The sequence below is a fragment of the Sinohyriopsis cumingii genome, chromosome 11, assembly GCF_028554795.1.
Source record: "Sinohyriopsis cumingii isolate HCF-2022 chromosome 11, ASM2855479v2, whole genome shotgun sequence".
NCBI lineage: Eukaryota > Metazoa > Mollusca > Bivalvia > Unionida > Unionidae > Sinohyriopsis > Sinohyriopsis cumingii.
Genome location: NC_142971.1, coordinates 2,174,780 through 2,196,159, shown reverse-complemented (window position 1 = coordinate 2,196,159; position 21,380 = coordinate 2,174,780). Strand labels below are relative to the sequence as shown.

Sequence of the window (21,380 nt, the reverse complement as noted above, 5' to 3'; positions counted from 1 at the left end):
TTACCTTGATGCTACTTCCTCCATCTTATAATCGTGTCTGAGGAACAATTAATCGTGGACCTTTGGTAGTCAATTCAATTTCATTGTTCGTGATTGCAAACATTTAGGAGAAATAAAGCAAAGTTTAGACTGTACAATATTCGCAAATTTCCAAATTACGTCAAAGTGTATGAAAACGTCTACATATCTTTAACATACAACCACCTACCCCTACATTCTCATACCATTATCAATGTGTCTTCAAGAGTGTTTGAATTCCAATGAAAGCTGCAAACAGAGTTAATGAATTCAATACTTTGGTTTACAAGGAATGATGAAGAAGCTGAGACTATTCCCATCATCTACCTTACTATTTACATCAAATACGCGCACGTGCGCGCGTGCGTGCGTGTGCGTGTGCGCGCGTGTGTGTGTGTGTGTGTGTGAAGATAATATCGTATCTAAGGGTGCAATTAATGAATGGAGGCATTAAATTAAGGCAACTGTAATTAATAACAAAACATTTGAGTCAAACAAGTCACTTACATAAAATGGTTGTAAAATGGTAGCGTGCTAATGTATGGACTACATTATGATCGAAAACATTGGTCGTACAAGCGGCGTCATTTAGTACAAACAAGGCTTTGGCCATAAAGCTTGGTAGCACAAAGTTTAGGTCATAAAGGTTGGTAGCAAAAAGCCATGTCCAACAGCAAGCAGAAAAGAATTGCATATGCTGTTCTAAGTGAAAAATACTTCTAAATATTTAATACAGATATACATAGCTGAAGCATGAAGATGCAGTGTGTGTCAAGCAACCAACAAGCATTAAAGTCTAAAACACTCATCTTATTTCTTATATGCCGAGTTAATACGTTAGTATTGAGACACGCAAGTTATGGGTGTTTAGAATATGTTTTTCTTTATTTTTTTTCTTCTCATTTATACAAGGGGGTGGGTGAAAGGAACCCAGTCTGGGTTCAAGTTTTTATTTATTGCTGGTACGCCATAGTCTTTGCTGCTTAAGGTTTTTGCTCACAAAGTTTCTGGTTTGGGTGCAGATGCACTATAGCATTTGGTCATAAGATTTCAAATTCACAAAGTTTTTTGATTTGGGTAAGGCTGCAGCAAATATGCCTGTTTACTGCTTCTACGATTTACCCATTTTGTTGATACTGCTTTCTCCCAAGCAGAGTACAAAGTTCTATTATATGAATTTCACGCAAATGTGAATGCATAAAAGCAATAAATGATCAATCTTAGTGAATTTTGTTTGATAAATTATAGACGCACTGAGTATAAATAGAGTTGCAAGATGCAGATGTAGGTTATCCAAATTTTGTTGAAATTCCCAAAAGAAAGGAATCCAAGGCAAGTATCTTTACAAAGCTAATAAAATAACAACACTGTTAGTGTTATAACATTTTTACCATTGCCATATCTAACTTCCATGAAATAACAACCCTGTTAGCGTTATAGCAATTTTAAAATTGCCATATCGAACTTCGATGAAATAACAACCCTGTTAGCGTTATAGCATTTTTACCATTGCCATATCTAACTTCGATGATGGTTGAGCCATAGCGTATCTACTGGGTACAATTCGTACTGCGCGCCTTTGACAAAGATTGGAGAGTGACAAAGGCCGTTGATGATAATGTTTTGAATTCTAGTTGTTTATCGTCTACGTTGGCATGTGCCACCTGCTACTTTGTGCGCGTTTTCGTTTGCGAATTAATAAAATTGTGCAATGAACAGCTCGTTAAAAATGCTACACAGGAAAGCCACGGAAAGCAGGAGCACTGCGTTCACCCATCCAGTCCTCTTTCCATCTTCTCCTGCCTTCTAGCTATTACCTTATGATATTATCTGTAAATTTATGCCGTGTTTCTATTTCAGTGAGTCTGTCCCTACCCTAACGACAAAAGATGCGAGAGTAACATAATATCCGATTCAAACATTTCTGTTTTGTGAATTTTCCTGCCATTTAGCTTCTTCGGTTTTTTTTCCCCCAGTGATGTGATGTATATCGATATAGTGTGTTTAACTTTTGTCCATGATTGTAGATTTCAACAGTCATTTGTAAACAACATATTGCATAGCTAACTTTTGTAAATGGCTGCAGATTACACTTTAAGATATTAATCATTTGTCAACAACATATTTACTTGGATTGAGTTCAAGACCTTGGTTTTCCCAATAAAATTCTATGGTCTACCTGATTTGTTTTCAGGTTGTTCGGTAGTAGTATATGGGGGCGATTCCGGGTCTATGGGACTTACCATTAAAACATGGTCCCGGCACTATAGGGTCTATGTAAATTTAACATGGGGAAAACTAGCCCGGCACTATAGGGTCTATGTAATTTAACATGGGGAATACAGGACCGGCACTATTGGGTCTATGTAAATTTAACGTGGGAAAACTAGCCCGGCACTATAGGGTCAAGGGGAATTTAACATGGGGAATACAGCACCGGCACTATAGGGTCAAGGGGAATTTAACATGGAGAATACAGGACCGGCACTATAGCGTCAAGGGGAATTGAACAGGGTCGGGACCCTATTTTAATACGGTCCCGACCTTATGGGTCTATGGAAATTGAACATAGGAAAATTTAAACGGGGGGGGGGGTTGGGTCTCTATTTTTTTTTTTTTTAAAAAAAAGGGGGGGTAGGCATGAAAGTCAAGATCTTTTCGAGGCATATGAAGGGGCCCTGAAAAGGGCCTTTGGTTTTATGTTAACTGTTAACATAGAGGTTATCTTTGAGATGTTCTTCTTTTCCTCAAACTACGTCTGATTTCAGGGCCGTAAATGAGAACCCTCTTTAGGCATTCTTGCCTCTCCACGTAAATCCTTCGTATCCATAGGCTTGTTTCTGTCCTATGGACAATAGTCCACTTGATCGGACATACATCGGTATGTCCGTCCGGAACATCATGGAAGAGACAAGAGTTGATGATTCCACTGTGGTCCACATGTTGGGATGTCGAGAACAGGTGAAGGAATGCAGTGAACTGCGCTTATCTATAGGGAGAGGAAGGATTGAAACAGATTGAGTTCATTGACCAATCCAAACACGCGTTACAAAATTTAGTCATCCGACGTCCAATCCGAAGAGAGCAGTCTGTGACGTCACATTCCCTATATAGGTTCGCTAGCGCCTGTGCGCAGTCAATCCATGCGACAGTTTTTCAACATGACGGAAACTCAGAAAACGATCAATTGGGGTGAACCCAAGGGAACCCGGACTTACTTTCAGAAGAGGTGAATTGGGATTTTGTGGATTTTCTTACCTCGCAAGAATTTGTTCCGGAACCTTCGTCACCTTCTCCTTCATTACCACACGTGGAGAATTTTAGACAGAGACAGAAAGAAGAATTGGAGAAATTTATACAACAGCAAAAGGAAGGGGAACAAGCTTTTCTCCTACAGCAACAGCAGCAAGAAGAAGAAGAATCATCAGCAGCAAAGAAATAAGGGTGTGAAAGTCACACGGTCACGGTACTGTTAGACATTTTAGCAGAGTTAAGAAGTCTGAAACAAATGTATCAGACTTCTTTATTACGACCGAAGAGAATACATCCTTCCCGAGCTAAACACTCCAACCCTGTGACTAAGCCTACCGTACCACCCTTAGTGATTTCAACCAAATCATCATCATCATCAACATTACGCAGTCCAGAAGTAGGCCTTGGCCGTGGCAAAGGCTTAAGGCAGATAAAGTTGATTGTTTAAACTCACCCATACACCAAAAAGGACCTTTTCAGGGCCACTCATATCTCTCGAAAAGAGATAGTCTTTCAATTGCCAACATCCATTCAAACTAAAAGAAAACAACATTTTACCCCTATAGTACGTGTCTGTGTATGAGTGCGTGAGTGTAGGTTCTTATTTTAAAATCAAAACCCAAAGACACTTACCTTTTATACATAATTTATTCTTTTATAAATATTTACAATCCAATTCACAATTCATAACATAGCACTTTAAAAAGTTCACAACTTCTTCTGTCTCTTTGTTCACTCTCTCTGTTTTTTGAATTTCTTCACAGTCACAGTCTTTTCCTCCTCTTCGTCCTCACTTTCTTCCTTTCTTCTTTTCTTCTCCTGTTTCTTTTTCTTCACCTGTCTGCTTTCTTCATCTTCTTCTTCCTCTCCAGAATCCCTCTCTTCTTCTGGCTCCTCTTGTTTCTTAGGGCAATCTGGAGACCAATGTCCTTTTTCTTGACAATAATAACAGGTATCTTGACTTTTGTCTCTTCTAGCCCCTGTTTTGCTTTTTTGACGGTCTGGACACTCTGAAGACCAATGCCCTTTCTTCTGACAGATATAGCAAGTATCTTGACTTTTATCTCGATAGGAGGGTGAGTAGTCCGTCGGCTGGTCTGAAGAAAATTTTCGGATGACCCCTCGCAAAGCTCGGATGAAAAGTTCGATTTGTGTAGTCTCGTCCATCGTTGTGCTCGGTTTGAGAGTGAAATGAATAGTGGAAGGACAAGACACACACCCGTTATATACGCTGGTCTGTCATGACTATAAAGTAACCCATGGTGTTTAAATTTTAGTCATTTGACGTTTTGCTATAAAGATGAAACGATTAAATTCATTCAAGAAGAAAGAAGAAGAAATTAAGAGGCAGAAACGTGATCTATCGCCTCGTACCAGAGCTGAAGTCTTGGCACAAATTCATGCCAGTGATTTTGAAGAGGACATGAGTGAACCAGAAACCAAACCAATAGAGTTTTCCTCTAAACAAAGTTCACCACCCTTAGTCAACCCTGAAAAGTACTATTCCATTCAAGAGACCGAAAAGCGTCCCTCTAGAAAATTTAGAACCACGGCTTACAAATACACGGTGAAGTTTAAAGATTTCAAGTCCGAAGTACCGTTAGAGAAAGCAGAAGGGTTCATCACCGAAGTGTGGGATTCTTTGCTCACCACAATGAAACGACAATGTGGAGCCAAAGAAGACGATCGCTTGAGACTTTCCATACAACACGACGGCTTAAAATCCCCTGTTTGGATCGAGTTTAGCAGCCCTGCAGAATTGACAGCTTCCAAAGTCATGGACAAGATTCAACACGTACAACAATCCAATGACCAGTTTGACATCAACGATGGAAAAGCCACACTGGACATGACCCACGTTTCTCCTCCTCAAGGGACCGGACAGCGCAAAAAGGTATTATTGGTGAACGGTCTTCGTAGCACCAAAAAGAGCCTCGTCCAAATTCACAATTCTCAAGACCAGATATGTTTAGCCAGGGCTATCGTGGTGGGACGAACCTATGCCGACAAAAACGACACGGCAGAATGGAAAAGAGCCTGGGAGAACATTCGACAATCCGACCGAGCCAAACAACGAAGTGAAGCAGAACTCCTGTTGCAACAAGTCGGCCTGTCCAAAAACACATCCTGCGGCATTCCTGAGATGCAAAAATTGCAAGATATCCTAGCTCCACGCTACACCTTGAAAGTGCACCCTCAAGAAGTGCGCGGGCCTCTGTTGTTTCGAGGCCAAGATTTTAAGGATGGAAAATACATTCACCTTTATCATCACGATGAACATTTCGATACCATTACTAGTATCACCGCATTCCTGGGATACAGTTATTACTGTGAGAAATGTGACCATGGCTATAAAAATCGAGAACAACACAAACATTGTGGATCGAAATGCTCAGGATGTTTGGCCTCTCAACCCTGTCTGGACGAAGGACAAGAGCGAGTGCATTGTCATGCTTGTCTGCGCACGTTTGTCAGCCCTACCTGTTACCAACAACATTTGAAGACGCAAGGTTCAGAGCAGAAATGTGCTTGTTAACTCCTAAGATTGTGCCCTTCGTGTGGACAAAGCTTACGTACCAATACTGCCAAGACACATGCATGTCGAGGAAAGAAAAAATGTCACATTTGTCACCAAATCGTGGACTTGGAACATCAATGCTACATGCAGAAATACCAAACCCAACCAGAGAAAGAGGATGGTCACAAAAAGAGAGGCAATTTCATCTTTTTCTATTTTGAATGCATGCAAAAGACTGGCATTCACATTCCTAATTTCTGCGTGGCTCATCGAGCTTGCGAAAAGTGCATTCAAGAACCAATCTTCAGTCATTGCCCTCACTGCAGTAAGATTTCTGGAGGGCGTGAAAAAATCTTTCGGGGACCGAACACGCTAGCCGATTTCGCACAATGGGTCTTAGACCCCATCAACAAGACGTGGAGCCAAGAGGACATCGAACGTTACGGAGATTGTCATCGTCATGCCACAGTGATGGCTCACAATTTCTCCGGATACGATGGACAGTTTCTTCTCAGATACTATACGGAACATGGTACGGAGCGTCCTAAAGTGACTTTGAACGGAGCCAAAATCATTTTCATGCAAGTGGGACAGGTGCAGTTTAAAGATTCCATGAGCTATTTGGCCATGCCTTTGAGCCGAATGCCTAAAAGGTTTGGAATGACAGAAATGGCTAAAGGTTATTTCCCACACTTTTTCAATACGGAAGCCAATCAGCACGCCGTTATACCCCATTTGTCTGAGGCTCACTATTACGACCCTGACAACATGCGTACCGAACAACGAGAAGCTTTCTACGCTTGGTACCGGGCCCATGTCTCGGACCCTTTCGACTTTCAGGAAGAAATGCTAAAGTATTGTCGTTCCGACGTGGACATTTTACGGAGTTGCTGTGGAAAATTTCGAGAACTGTTCATGGAACACGGAGCGGTCGATCCTTTGAAAGAAGTTTGCACCATTGCCAAATCATGTTCCTTAGTCTACCGACAACGATTCATGCCTGAAAACACCGTGGCTGTCATCAGTTCTCAAACGACCAAATATGTCAAACGTCAGTACTCGATCAAAGCCCTACGTTGGTTACATTACTTGTGCGACAAGGAAGACAAATGGATTCAGCATGCCCGCAACGGGGGGCGGGGGGGCGGGGGGGGGGCGAAAAGACCATCGGAACGTATTCGGTCGATAGTTGGGACTTAGAAAACCCCAAGATCGTGTACGAGTTTAAAGGTTGCTTATTTCACGGGTGTCCTGTCTACTATCCTGATCGTGGCACTAAAAATCAGTCTTTACACCGAACCATGGAAGACTTGTACCAGGACACTTGTCAGCGACGCCTAAAGTTAGAACAGGAAGGATACCAAGTGGTGGAAATGTGGGAACACGAGTACGATGAAAACCGATCCCGAATTTAAACGCACCGTGGAAAGTTACCAGTTCATGGACCCCCTGAATCCGAGGGATAGTTTGTACGGAGGAAGGACCAATGCCACCTGTTTGCTGTACCAAGCCGACGAAGAGAAAGGAGAAGAAATTAAATACTTGGACGTGTCTTCGCTGTATCCCTACGTGTGCAAATATTGTCGCTTTCCTTCAGGGCACCCACAATTGTTCACCGAACACATCGACCTGAAAAACATTCGACAATACGAAGGCTTGATCAAGTGCAAAGTTTTGTCTCCCACCGACTTGTACCATCCCGTCTTACCTCACCATTGTCAAGGCAAACTGATGTTTCCTTTGTGCCGTACTTGCAACCAAGATCAACCTTGTCAGCACACCCAGGACGAATGTGCCTTGACGGGAACGTGGGTTAGCGTAGAATTGTTCAAAGATCTGGACATGGGATACCAACTGTTAGAAGTGTACGAAATTTGCCACTTTCCCAAGACACAACAATACCACAAGGGTGACCCCACGCAGAAAGGCATTTTCGCAGACCACGTGGATGCCTTTTTGAAACTGAAGCAAGAAGCCATTGGCTATCCTTCCTGGTGTCACACTCCCGAAGACCAAATTAAATTCAAAGAGAAATACTGGGCACAAGAAGGCATTACTTTAGATCACATCGAGAAAACGAAGGCAGGCGATCGTTTGCCAAAGTGATGTTAAATTGCTTGTGTGGAAAAATGGTACAACGACCGTGTTTACCCAAGACGGAGTATTTGACAGAACCTTCCCGCTACTTTCAGATGATTCAGGACAAAACCAAATTTATGAAACACGTGGACGTCGTTCGCGAGGATTTGATCTTAGTCAATTACGAAGAAGATCTGGACTTTGTAGAAGCCGATCCCTTTGGAAATGTCATCATTGCGGCGTACGTGACAGCTCATGCTCGCTTAAAATTGTACGAAGCTTTAGAACTGTTAGGGGAACGCGTCCTGTACTTTGACACGGATAGTTGCATTTACATCGATCACCCGAGTCAACAGCACCCTGACATCGAAGGAGACCGTTTAGGAGCCTGAACAGACGAGCACACCGACGACAAGATTCTAAGTTTCGCAAGTGGCGGTCCTAAAAATTACGGCTACGAATACGGGGACAAACAAGGAGAAGTGCACACGAAGTGTAAAGTGAAAGGATTGACTCTGAATTATCGTACCACTCGAGTGGTGAACTTTGGCGATATGAAAGAAGCCTTACACTCTGGAAAAGATGACCACTTTAAAGTGACCACCTATCAGCTCAACAAGATTGAACGTTTACCCACTCACCACATCGTCAGTCGACCCTTGGAGAAAGTCTATCAAATCGTGTACCTAAGCGAGCGCGACTTCCCAATCACTTTACGTTGCCGTATGGACATGTTGGTATAAAACATTGGTTGTAAGAAGAGAGCCACTCACCAGAAGGATGACTTCGCCACAGCAAGAATCGAGTGAGAAACCCGATGAGAACTCCAAGTTCAAACCCCACCATTTTCCGGTCTTCTTGCCTGACTATTGTGATTGTGCCCATCGATTGGAAACGTTTCAAAAATGGACCACGGATAGGGAAGGATAACCTACTTCGCATGTTTTAGCTAGAACAGGATTTGTCTACTTGGGACCTGAGACTGGATTGGGATACGAAGTACAGTGTTTCAGTTGTGGCCTGAAGTTACGAATGGATCTATGTATCTATAAAGATTCAGCTATTCTGGAACATGCTCGATGGTCTCCGCACTGTCCTTACCTTTCTATGGCCTTTCCACCCATTACACTACGGTACAATTATGACGGCACCTTAGAGACGGTACCTTCCAAAACAAGACATAAAAAAGGAACGATGTGCAAGCTTGAGACTTCATTGTGACTAGTATAAAAAAGAACCATAGGCAAGATCAATAGTTCATTGTGACTACCAAGACTAAGCGAACAAGATGAATCTTTTGAAAGAGACATCGTTCCAGTTTGGGGATTGTAAAAAAGTTTTATCATCCCCTTGTGTGACTAATATTGGATGGATAAGACTCATGTATTGCGACGGAAAATGTCCGGAAGGAAATTGCAAGCGTCGATGCGGTTACCATTGTAATTGCGTAACGGAGTTTGCAGACGAGTCGATTGTGAGCCTTGCGATGGGAACGATGCTGTACGTTGTGACCTTAGCGATGCCGTAAAGCATCATGGGAACTTTGTTCTCACTGCCCCTATCATGGAAAGTGATGCTGTGCGTGTCAAACCTGAGGGATGCAAAATCGATGTCCCTGGTCATCGTGGACACTTTATTGGGTTTCATGGCCAATGTTTATGTCAACCTTCACGTCTACCACCCTACGGATGCCATCCATCCCTGAGCAAACTCCTGTCCATGTCACCCTTCCCTCATCGAAACGAACCTGTGAAAGACGAATATTTGTTCCCTGTGCGTTTGTCGGAATACTGCGACTTTGAAAATCGTCTTCAATCGTTCAAAGGAAAATTGCCTAAGTATCTGGGAGGAACGACCCCCGAAGAATTAGCCAGAGCCGGATTTTTCTACTTGGGCGAAGTGGATAAAGTCAAGTGCTTCAGTTGCGGTGTGTCACTTCACCACTGGGAACCACAAGATTCGGCCTACCTAGAACATGCTCGATGGTCATCGAATTGTCATTACTTACCCTTAGTGGGGCCGAGACATTGAAGTAACTTACCATGTCGTTGAAGAAGAAGAAACCAATCTGGCTAGGAGTCAAATGTTGGACATCACCGAGACCAGTATTTAAACTTCATTTAAAAAATGATATTCAATCATTACTTAAAGAACTGCAAGAGAAGATTTACAAGGAAGTTTGGCAGGGGCTTGCCAGAGTGAAATCTCAATGGGTAACTGTAGAACTTTTGTGTCGAGAAATTCACAAGAGGAAAGTGAAAAAGCTCAACCAGTGTGTTAGATTTCTCTGGGTCTAGTGTGCATTCATCCTATTATATCGCTTTAGACCGTTTACATCAAAAGATTTCAATGAGATTCTTGGACGTTACCCTGAGTGGCAGTGGTCAGAAATTACTTACTATGTGGATTCCCTTTGCTCTAGGAAAAGATTGTAAATTGTACTGACTGACCTATTCATGGATACTTTGCTAGAGAACATTCATGACATGCCTGTGGAGTTGAGAGAACGCATTTACCGAGAACTGGTCAAAATACAAGTCAGAAGTAAAGAACAATTGCATCCGTTACGTCACCAGATGTTTAACCATTGGTACCTAATTGGTATAAAAGAACTGATTCGTCAGAAATTGTTCCAGTCGTCAGACCTTGTTCAACACTTTGAATTAGTGAATGATCGAAATGTTCATCATTTTGGTTACTTCGAGATTCACCTAGAGCAACGCATTGAGGAAGACGAGTTAAAGGATTACAAAGGTCTATTACGTGGAATCTTCTAATCGAACTCTGATGTGTAGGTTACAATTTGGAGCATTTAAATTTCCAACTGGAGAACGAAGATCTCTGGCTAGAAAGTACGTGTATTGCTTCCGAAACAAAGAGAGTATAAAAACAGGAATTCATGCCACGACTTTTATCACATGTGATTGAACAGATTCCGTGGAAGGAACTCAATGACCATATTCAAACCGTGGATCATTACCATCAATTATTACAAGAACTGTTTCCGTTCAATTTGGGTTGACAAGGGGTATGTGTTTTAGTGACTTGTTTTCTGGGATTTCGTTTACCAGCCGATTCCTTGTGGACTCTTTACGAACAGTACTTACCACCCAAATAGCCTTAAATGTTCACGAAAGACTCCTTTTGCTTAAAGCCTTGCGTTTTCATCTGGATACTTCTCGACCTCTACGGGAAAAAAAGATTCGTCAACTTTTAGCTACCGAAGACGTATATGACGATGTGTGTGTAGCTTGTGACTTACACCCCCATTGGACAGATGTACGTGCCTGGAAAAAAGGGGTTTTGAGGCTTGGACCCAAGAAGTGGCCCAGTATGCTCGAGAGTTTTGATCCTTCCTTTCAACGTCCAAAGAAAAAAGTCACTTTTCAACCTGTGTTAGTGACAGTACCAAAAGAAGAACTCGTCACTCAGGACAGAACTGTCGTGGACATTCCTGAGAAGACCCTTTCGGGAGGACACTTGTGTGACCTTACCCCCTATAGAACTGATCAGAACATTACCCAAAACATGTTGTACAGAAACCTGTTTCTATTCCACGTTGATGGTTTTCATGTGCCTTTTATCGTTGTACTTAAGCCTTTGGCTTTTTTGTATTTTGGTCTTTCGTGTTCATGTTTAAAACATTCAATAAACGTGTCCTGAAAAAAGTATATAAACTCTTGTCTTGTCTGTTTTCGTGTCACAAGTGACATTCCTAACACTATGACTACCTCTGCTGTCTCTGCTCCCTCTTCCTCCACTGTCAAAGTCATTGACGAACACTTAGATCGTACCAGTTGGGAGGCTTTGTATCTTCGCCATCCCTTTAACATGCTCATTGCTGGACCTAGCGGTTCAGGCAAAACCGAATTTGTCAAACGTTTGATCGAAGATAAACATCATTTGATCGATCGACCACCTCAACGCACCGTGTGGTGTTACAAAGAGTGGCAATCGGCGTACAGCCTCTTGCGAGAAAGTCAAGGCGATTCCATCGTGTTTGTGGAAGGCATTCCTAAAGAAGACGACGGAATCGTCTCTGACTCCCGTCAAACCCATTTGGTCATTTTCGACGACATGTTAGGAGAAGACGAAGAAGAAATTAAACTTTGCTTTACACGCAAAGGGCATCATCGTAATGCCAGTGTCGTTTACATCACTCAAAATTTGTTTCAACAAAGTAAAGCCCATCGTACCATCAGTCTCAATGCGCATTACGTGGTCTTGTTTAAAAGCCCTCGAGACAAATCGCAAGTGCAAGTCTTAGCGAAACAGTTAGGAACGCCTTGGCTGACTCAGGCGTACGACGATGCCACTCAAACTCCACACGCTTATTTGCTCGTCGATTTGAAACCTACTACCCCCGAGGATTTGCGATTTCGTACCCAATTGTTTCACCATCGGTGCCAAGACGGAGGGCCTGTCCTGTACACGTCTCCGTCCTCGACATAACCCCTACAAAAAAATCTATAAAAACCTCAGACACTTTTCGTCTGTCTCACACAGTTTGAACACGACGTCCCTTCAGTCGCATCTTCCCGTCAAATTCATTCGTGCCTTGTATGGCATCAGTCGAGAACAAAATCCACAAATACGGGCTCGTGTCTTAGAAGCTAGTCTCAGAGAAGTCTTACGATGGTTTACGGTGACAGCACGTCAATTACTCCAAGGGATCATTCAGATTCCTCATCAAACCAAACGCTTTTTTGATCGAAACAAAGTCGCTTTGACCCAACTGGCCGATCCCCGCATCGACACTCAAACCAAAAAACAAATCATTCTGAAACCTGGAGGGAGCGGTACTCTAGGAGGGGTCATCATTCGCTCTTTCTTAAGATGGGATCCTAATGTTCCCAAAGTTCTCCCCAAGAGAAAAAGCCAAACGAAGCTCCAAGAAGAAGAAAAACAGCCACGGTGGCAAGACCAGGTCCCCAAGGAGACCCGTGTCTCCAAGAACTTCTCCAGTGGCGGGACCCTCCTCTTTCCAGTCACAACCCCGGAAAAAGAAAAGCCCCCAGAAAAAGAAGCAGAGAAAAAGTCCCCAGAAAAAGAAAAGCCCACAGAAATTTAATCGCAAGAGAGGCACTTCGGCCATGACGCAACCTTACACTCGCAAACCGCGTGACCGCGTCTCCGGTAGCCTCAGGTTCATTCACTTCTCCGTTGATGACACCAATAACTGAAAAGTACTTGGAGACGTTGATCACACCAAGAACTTCTCCGTTGATGACACCAAGAACTTCCCCAGTTGCAAGACTCTCCAGTTTAGTGACAGTGGCCTCTGCTCACAAAGTACCTGCTCCCAAAAAAAAGTTCAAGAAAGATCGGGCATATTACAAAGTTTACTGGATTTGTCCAAGCAAGAACTGGCTCGATTTAGTCCGTTGCGTACCCCTGCACGACGTGTCATGCCTGTCCTCAAGCTAATACGACGTAAAGAAATCAGTGGCGACGCGTTCCAGTATAAAAAAGGTCTGTGACCAAGTAGGGGTTTCAGTGTTTTTGGTGCTCCTGAAGACTCAAAGATGTCACCCTTCAGAAAAAATCCCTCTTCTAAAACCCAAGGAAAGAGAAGGAAAGGACTGCCTCCTCGTTTAGTCAAACATGGGGATATGTTATCTATCCTGTCCAAAGCTTCTGCACCTCTGCGAAAAAAACTCATTCAAACGGTCTCCAAAGAGGTCATCGATACCGTGTGCGAATGTTGTTTGAACGTGTTGAAAGGCACGATCCCTTTGTCCAAACACCAGAAACAATGCTTAGGCAAACATCGTCACGTTCTTCGCCAAATGGTTCAAAGAAAATTCCCACCGGACAAAAGAAGAAGATGTTGGTCCAACGTGGAGGAATTTTACCCCTCTTGCTAGCCCCATTGCTGAAAGGAGTCTTGGGAACCATGTTGGGAGGACTGGTGGGAGCAAGATAAAAAGGCCCTCTGAAGTCCCAAGATCTCAGAATTGACCCCTGACATCCCATGGAAGGACAAAAACTAGCTTTAGTGCCTTACAAACGATGGATGGAATACCATCGTTGGCAAGAACAACGCACCCCGCATTTACCTCCCAATCCCCATTTGAGCGAGATGTCCCAGTTACAACACGAATTGCAGTCCTCGATGGATCGCCAAGATTTGTCCGAAACAGAAAAATCGCAAAAGTACGGTCAACTCTTGCAACGACTGCAACTTTTTCACCAGAAAGCTTTAGACGAAACAGCTCTTCCCACTCTGAAAGATTTTAAGACCTTGATGAAAAGTCCAGCACCATGACCACTACCACCACCACTACCAGTGACCAAGACAGAAAAAGGAGAAGAAGAAGAAGAAGGGTTTCAAACTCCACCAGAAAAAGGACGCAAGTTAACAACACCACCTACCTCCAGGATTAGATGGATTAAAAAGATGATGAGCACCCCTTCTTCATCAGAAGAGAAAAAGAAGGTGAAGACAGAAGTGAAACAAGAAAAGATATCCCCTGTTCAGACATCGTCCTCTTCGACACCTATCGCTGGTCGCACACGTAAAGCATTACAATCCAAGAAAATACCCCAAGAGAAAAAGAGTAGCATCCTCCAAGAGTGGGTGCCTTATTAACAAACAAAAAATGGAAAAAGTGTTAGTCAGCATTTACTACGATCCGTCCCATCCTGCAGGTTACGCAGGAGTTCACAAATTGTATCGTGCTGCCAAAACGCGAATGAAAAGTCTCCGTTTACCGCAAGTGCAACAATGGTTACAAGAACAAGCTACCTACACTTTACACAAACCCATTCGACGCAAGTTTTCCAGAAGTCGCACCCGAGTGGAAGGCATCGATCATCGATGGCAAGCCGATTTAGCCGATGTCTCTCATTTGGCCAGCTACAATCGTGGCTACAAATATTTGTTTTGTGTCATCGACGTCTTTTCCAAATTTGCCTGGGTCGCGCTCTTGACTTCCAAATCGAGCAGTGAGTTAGTGCGAGCCCTCCAACGGGTGCTGAAACAAAGCGGTCGTCACCCTCTTCGATGGCAAACGGACAAAGGTACCGAATTTTTGAACCAAGCTTTCCAAAAAGAATTAAATAAACGTAACATTCATTTTTTACCACCGAGAATCCCGAAACCAAAGCTAGCATCGCGGAACGTTTTCAACGCACTTTGAAAGAACGCATGTGGAAATATTTTACGCATCACCACACTCTGAAGTACATCGACATCTTACCGCACCTGGTGCAAGCGTACAACCAATTTTACCATCGAACCATTGGACGTGCTCCGCAAGAGGTGACTCCCGAGAACGAAGTGCTGGTGTCTGATCGCTGTCCCCGAGAAAATTGAGTGTTGGCCGTAGGAGATTGGGTACGCATTGGCAAAACCAAACGCACTTTCGACAAAGGTTACTTACCTAACTGGACCACCGAATTGTTTCGTGTCACTGAACGAGTGCATGGCCGTGATCCTGCCGTCTATAAATTGGAAGACATGAACGGAGAAGTGCTCAAAGGAACGTTTTACTTACCCGAGTTACAACGTGTCACCAGAAAAGAAGACGACGTGTACGACATCGAAAGCATTCTCGAACGCAGAATCCGTAAAGTGGTCAAACGACGTGTCAAAGAAGTCAACGTACGTTGGAAAGGATATCCACCCAGTTTTGATTCTTGGATCGACGCTTCGCACGTCATCGACTATAAAAAGAAGTGACCATCATGCCCTTTCACACAGACGTAGCTACGACGACCGCTCCTTCACCCAGTTCTTCTCTGCAAGATTTACAAAAACAACCTTTGTGGGTGTGGTGTGGAGAACGTGTGCCTAAAACGCAAATCGTCTTTTTCTGCCAAATCTTTGCGGTGTATTGTGTCATCGGGGCAGCCATTGCCAATTTGAGTTTGCAACAAGAAGACAAACAATTGTGGACCATTTTATTAAGCAGTTGCATCGGTTACCTGCTTCCCAATCCCTCCCTGAAATTCTCCTCGAACGGGAACAACGGGAACCTTGTGTCCAGTACCAGTGTCAGTCACCACTCCAATAACAACAGTCCCATTTTGGGCGGAGACACGCCTCTGATGTCCATTAACCCCTCGGACAGCCACAGAACTCCGGAATTATGAGCAATAACAAGCAATTTTACTTAACCTTACCCAGTGACAGTTCCATGGAGGTGTTTCCCAAGAACACGTTGTGCTGTTACACGGTCAAATTACCTCAGACCATCCAATTAGATCACGAAGCCCTTTGGGAAGTGGCTTTGGTAGAAATCATTCACCCGATCCAAGTCCTCAATGTCCTTCCCAATAAAAATTATTTTTCAGTGGAAGTTCATGACGAGCAAATACAAAAGTACTTGAATACCCACGTCAAATATGATCACAAAACCTATGATAACAAAACTCAGAAGTGGTCCTATCACTTGTTGGTTCCTTCAGGCTATTATTTTAGTGGTCAACATTTGGTCAGCACCATTACCTCCAGATTTAATGTCGTGTTTCTGAAAGCTTTGGAAAGTGTCCGAATAAGTGTCACCATGGAGTACCATAAAGCAGCTCGTCGCTTCCTGATGAAATTTGACGGGGGTAAAATCATGTCTATTTTATTTTGTCCTGAATTGTTTGACATGTTGGGCGGGGACATGGACATGAGAATGGCCATGATCAAGAAAAACGAATTACCAGTCATTTCCGACAACTATTCTTTTCCCAAGTTATTTCGTTCCCTGGTAGAACTGAACCAAGGACTGAATTTGATCTTTGTGTACTCCGATGTTTTTGGAGTATAACGTGGTGGGACACACCTCTGTACCGTTACTGCGTGTCATTCCTTTCAAAGTGGATTCTGCCACGGTCGCTGACGAGGAAGGTGGAAACACTTATCACGTCCACCGCGAATTTGTACATCCTATTTGCCTGTCAGCAAGTCGTATTTGGACACGGTCAACATTGCTATAAAAGGAGATCTGGGACAAAATATTTCATTCACCAAAGGTAAAGTCACGGTGAAACTCCATTTTCGAAAACGGTTCTCTAACGAGCTGTAAGTCATGTATCCAGTGTACCGAGGGGTTGCTCGACAACGAGGACACGGTTTAGGAGATATGTTAAAATCGGCTTTTCGTTCGGTTGCTTCGGTGTTGAAACCAATGGTGACACGCGGATTGCACGCCTTGAAAGATGCGGCATTGACACACGGCAAAGAATTTCTCCAAAATGTCATCATCGACAAACAAAACCCCAAAGAAGCTTTCTTGAGGGCAGGCAAAAATGTCTTGCTGCAAACAGGTAAAGACCTTTTAGGCCGACGAGAAACACCTATAAATGCCCTACACGCTACCTAGTCAGGCATTACTACTTCCCTGAAGCCACAGCAAGGACAAGGCAGAAAAAGACGACGAAGAAAACACCCATTCACCAGACTTCACACGTCTAAAGCTAGAAAGACAAAGAAAAGAAAAACCGTTCGAGACTTAGACGTTTTCGATTATTGAGAAAGATAAAAAAAATGATGCACCGAGAGTCTTGCGCTTGTTCCAAATCGGAACTGGATCTGTTTGCCATGCCACCCACCATGATGACCATGCAAGAATCCCAATGGGTGGAATTTCATCCCGTCTCCTCTTTGACCGATTCAGCTCCCATCGAGTTTGATATCTTAGGTCAGCCCGAAGATTACATCGATCTGAATAGCAGTTACCTGTATTTGAAAGTCAAAGTAATCAAAACGGACAACACCAATCCAGGAGGCGATGCTAGAGTAGTTACTGTCAAAAATTTCATGCATTCCTTGTTCAGCGATGTGGACTTGTACTAATAACAAACTGGTCAGCAGCAGCATGGATACTTACCCGTATCCTGCCTACCTGGAAAATCTCTTGACGTACGGAAAAGAAGCCAAGAATACTCATCTGGATGCTTGCGTGGTATGGAAACCTGACACAGCGAGTGATAACACGTTTAACGATACAGCCCTCACAGCAGATGACGATCCTCACAATGTGAGGTTTAACACACGTAGAAATAAAATTCTGCAAGGACGTAGTTTAGAACGGATGGATCGTTTGCATTTGGACATGTGGTTACAAGAAAAGTCTTTACTGAACGGGGTGGATATTCGCCTGAGACTGAATCGTAGCAGTACCGCTTTCCATTTGATGGCCCATGCTAACGAGTACAAAACCATCATCCAAGAAGCCAGGCTCTACGTGCGACGCGTGGAAGTGTTACCCAAAGTGGGAAACGACATCAGTCAAACGTTGAGCAGAATGACCGCCAAGTATCCGATACGACGCGTGAAAGTATAAACGTTCACTATTCCTGCTGGACAGCGATCCATGATCGAAGATCATCTGTTCCAAGGGCAGTTGCCCAAGCGTTTGATCATTGGTATCGTCAAGAATTCAGCCTTCAACGGAGTCCACAACGAAAATCCTTTCCTGTTTCATCATTACAACGTAGCCAAGATCGAAGTCAGTCGCGATGGCAAGACACTATGTACCCGACCGTTTAAGCCTAAGTTTGGTGACAGGAATTACTTGAGGTCGTCCTTGTCCCTGTACGAAGCCACCGGACAGTTAGGAACCAACACCAGTCACGGCATATCGTACGAGGATTATACAGGAGGCTACGGTTTGTGGGCGTTTGATTTCACTCCAGGCCAAGGCAGCGACGAGGGACATTTCCACCCTATAAAATCCGGCCAGATTCGTGTGGAACTTCAGTTTACTAATCCTCTATCTGACACAGTGAACGTCCTCCTGTATGCAGAATTTGACAATACCATAGAAATCAACAGTTTAAGAGAAGTCATTCTAGACTATTAGAAGCTATGGAAGACTGTTATCCCTCTTTACCTAGTGGAGAAACTTTAGACATGGAATGTGAGGAGACCGTGGAAGAAGAATCCCAAGACAAAGACGAAGAAGTTATAATGATGAAGTCGAGATGGCCAGAACAAGAAGCCCATTTAGTCTCCTGTTTTGCTACAGTCCTGGCAGATAAAATGAAAGAATTGATCAAGGAAGAGTGCTATGGATGTCACAACGATCATCCCAGTCAAATTCAACATGACAAATGTCTGATGTTAAGTCAAGAAGATAAATTGGACGAATAGCTGGACAAAGCTTGGGGTCTCATCGAGATAGAATTTGTGTTGAGTGAGTGGGATGAAGGCTTGGATAAACATTCTCCTCCTCCATTAACATCTCTGGAGTGCCGTCGCATCGAATCTCTCTTTGACCAGAGTAAGAAGTCGGAGCTAAACGCGTTTTACTTGTCAGACATTTTCAAGCAAAAGGTCAGGATCGAATTGATCACTTATCATTACCTGTGAAGAAGAAAAAAACACACAAATAAATGGATACCTGGGAACTTTATTACCTTTTGAACCACAGTTTGAACACTGCTTCTTGGAATCCTGTCGTATGTGCTAAAGATGAACTCCCTCATCGCAAACCTCAAGACCATCAAGCTTATGTGATCAACACGGACGACAGTCATCTCCCAGGAACTCACTGGGTAGCCGTCTACTTTCCTCAAGAAGGATGTGTGGAATATTTCGATTCGTATGGATTGCCTCCTTTGGAAGAAGATATGATTGACTTTATGAGAAGAAATGCTCAGACCACCCGATTCAATAATGTGAAATTACAAGGCACAGATTCCATGGTGTGTGGACAATATTGTGTGTATTTTCTGCATCATCGCAGCCTGGGCTATTCCTTAGAACATTTAGTGACTCATTTTGATCCTAGTTCTTCTTCTAGAAACGATGTGAAAGTAGATCGATGGTTTTGTGACCAGTATGCTTATCTTTTGTCTCAAGCTAGGAAACGTAGTGTCCATCAATGGCCTAATGACTTCCAACAGTGGAAATCACAATTTCATTCACAACGTTGTCAACCCTGTCCAAAATAATGTGTTAGTTGAAACAAAAAATGTTTGTGATTTGAAAAAAAATGTTTGATGTTATGTTGTTTGGTTATTGTTAAAATGTTATAGTTACTTGTTGGTGTTAAGTGATTTTGAATATAAAATGTGTTTTGAAAAAAAATTTCTTTGTGATTTCTTTTGCTATAGGTTTCCTGATTCATGCTCTTTGAATTCTTGCTATCCCTCCCATGATACTCATTGAACGTGCCGACTCGAAAACCGTGTAGGGATGTTTTCCTTCATGTCCGCGCTTTGACAATAAAACCGGGGTAGTCTCCAGTCTAACCATCCATTATCGACTCATCCTCCTACGAAGATGTGCTCCAGACTAGCTAAGCTAAACGAAGCCTACGTGAATTTGCATAGGGTCACACACTGTCTGATACCGAAGCCAGAAGAGATAGAGAATATGAGAATGTTAAAAGTCACTGAAGACCTAACAGAAGAGCTCTTCAGAGAAGAAATTAACAGGGAGAAAGAAGAATGGACAGAGAAGTACAGACTTCAGAAAAGCAGAGAGAGCAGCAGCAGCAGCAACAGCAGCAGCAGCAGCAGCAGCAGCAACCTGAACCTGACAGAGGCTTTGTCGACTGTCGTATCGACACCAAAGTGTTCTTCTTCTCTTTCCGAAGAAGCAGACCTTATCATGGGGGAAAGCCTATCGTCAGAGGAGGCCGCAACCTAAAAGATGGCCATAGCTTCAAGTTCACACGAAAAAAACACCCTTTTCAGGGCTACCCCAACCTCTAGAAAAGAAATAACAATCGATTGCCTATAATAAGTTAAAAAATAGAAGTGCGTGTATTAGCACATGAATTATTTGTCTTAGTTAAAAAATGTGTGTATAAGTATTTTCTTTAAGTGGCTTGTCAACATGTTTTAGAATAGCGATGGGTAGTATAAAAAAGTGAGTGAGTATTTCTTTTAGGTCCGCGCGTTGTTTGGTCATGATCTAGGTAATATAAGTTTTGGGTCTTGGGGGATGTTTTCCTTCACGTCCGCGCTTTTCGTATAAATACAAAACTAGTCCGCAGTCGGGCTACCCATAGTTGACCTGTTAACAGGAAGATAATGAACACAAGACTAGCTAAACTGTTAGAACTCCGGATGCACCTGGAATATGCCAGGCGCCTTCTGAATGAACTGGCCGCGGAGGCCATTGTTGAAGAAGGGAGAATAAAAGAGGAAGAGGAGCAAAAAAGGAAAAAAGAAGAGGAGGAAAAGAAAATAGGAGAGAGAATGGCTTACAATATTCCAGAGACAGAGGATTGGGGTGCTGAAGCCAATTATCCTCCCTCTGCGCTCCCAGTCAAAAGAGTAAACTGGGAGAAAGATTGGAGGTTTAGATGTGTCTGCAGTGCCAGGCCGGGGAGGTGCAACCATTAGCCAGGTGTCCTGGAGTTCAAAACAAACAGCCCTTTTCAGGGCTAGCCAAAAAACTTGAAAAGAGATAGTAATCCATTTGCCAATGTGTGTATGTGAAGTAGTGTATTTATAAACACTCACTCTTTTCCTGTTAAGATTGTATGTGTTTATTTATATGATTGTGTGTTTGTAAGCGCTCAAGTAGGTTTGTGTGGATAGTAGATTATTGGGTTTTGTAATC

The 21,380-nt window shown here is 43.1% G+C and overlaps 1 protein-coding gene across 1 annotated transcript in view; it reads left to right on the top strand.

Annotated features, from left to right (window-relative positions):
* Window positions 1–21,380, top strand: part of LOC149787519 (uncharacterized) — a 56,555-nt gene that overhangs the window by 24,872 nt on the left and 10,303 nt on the right. The window lies entirely within an intron of this gene.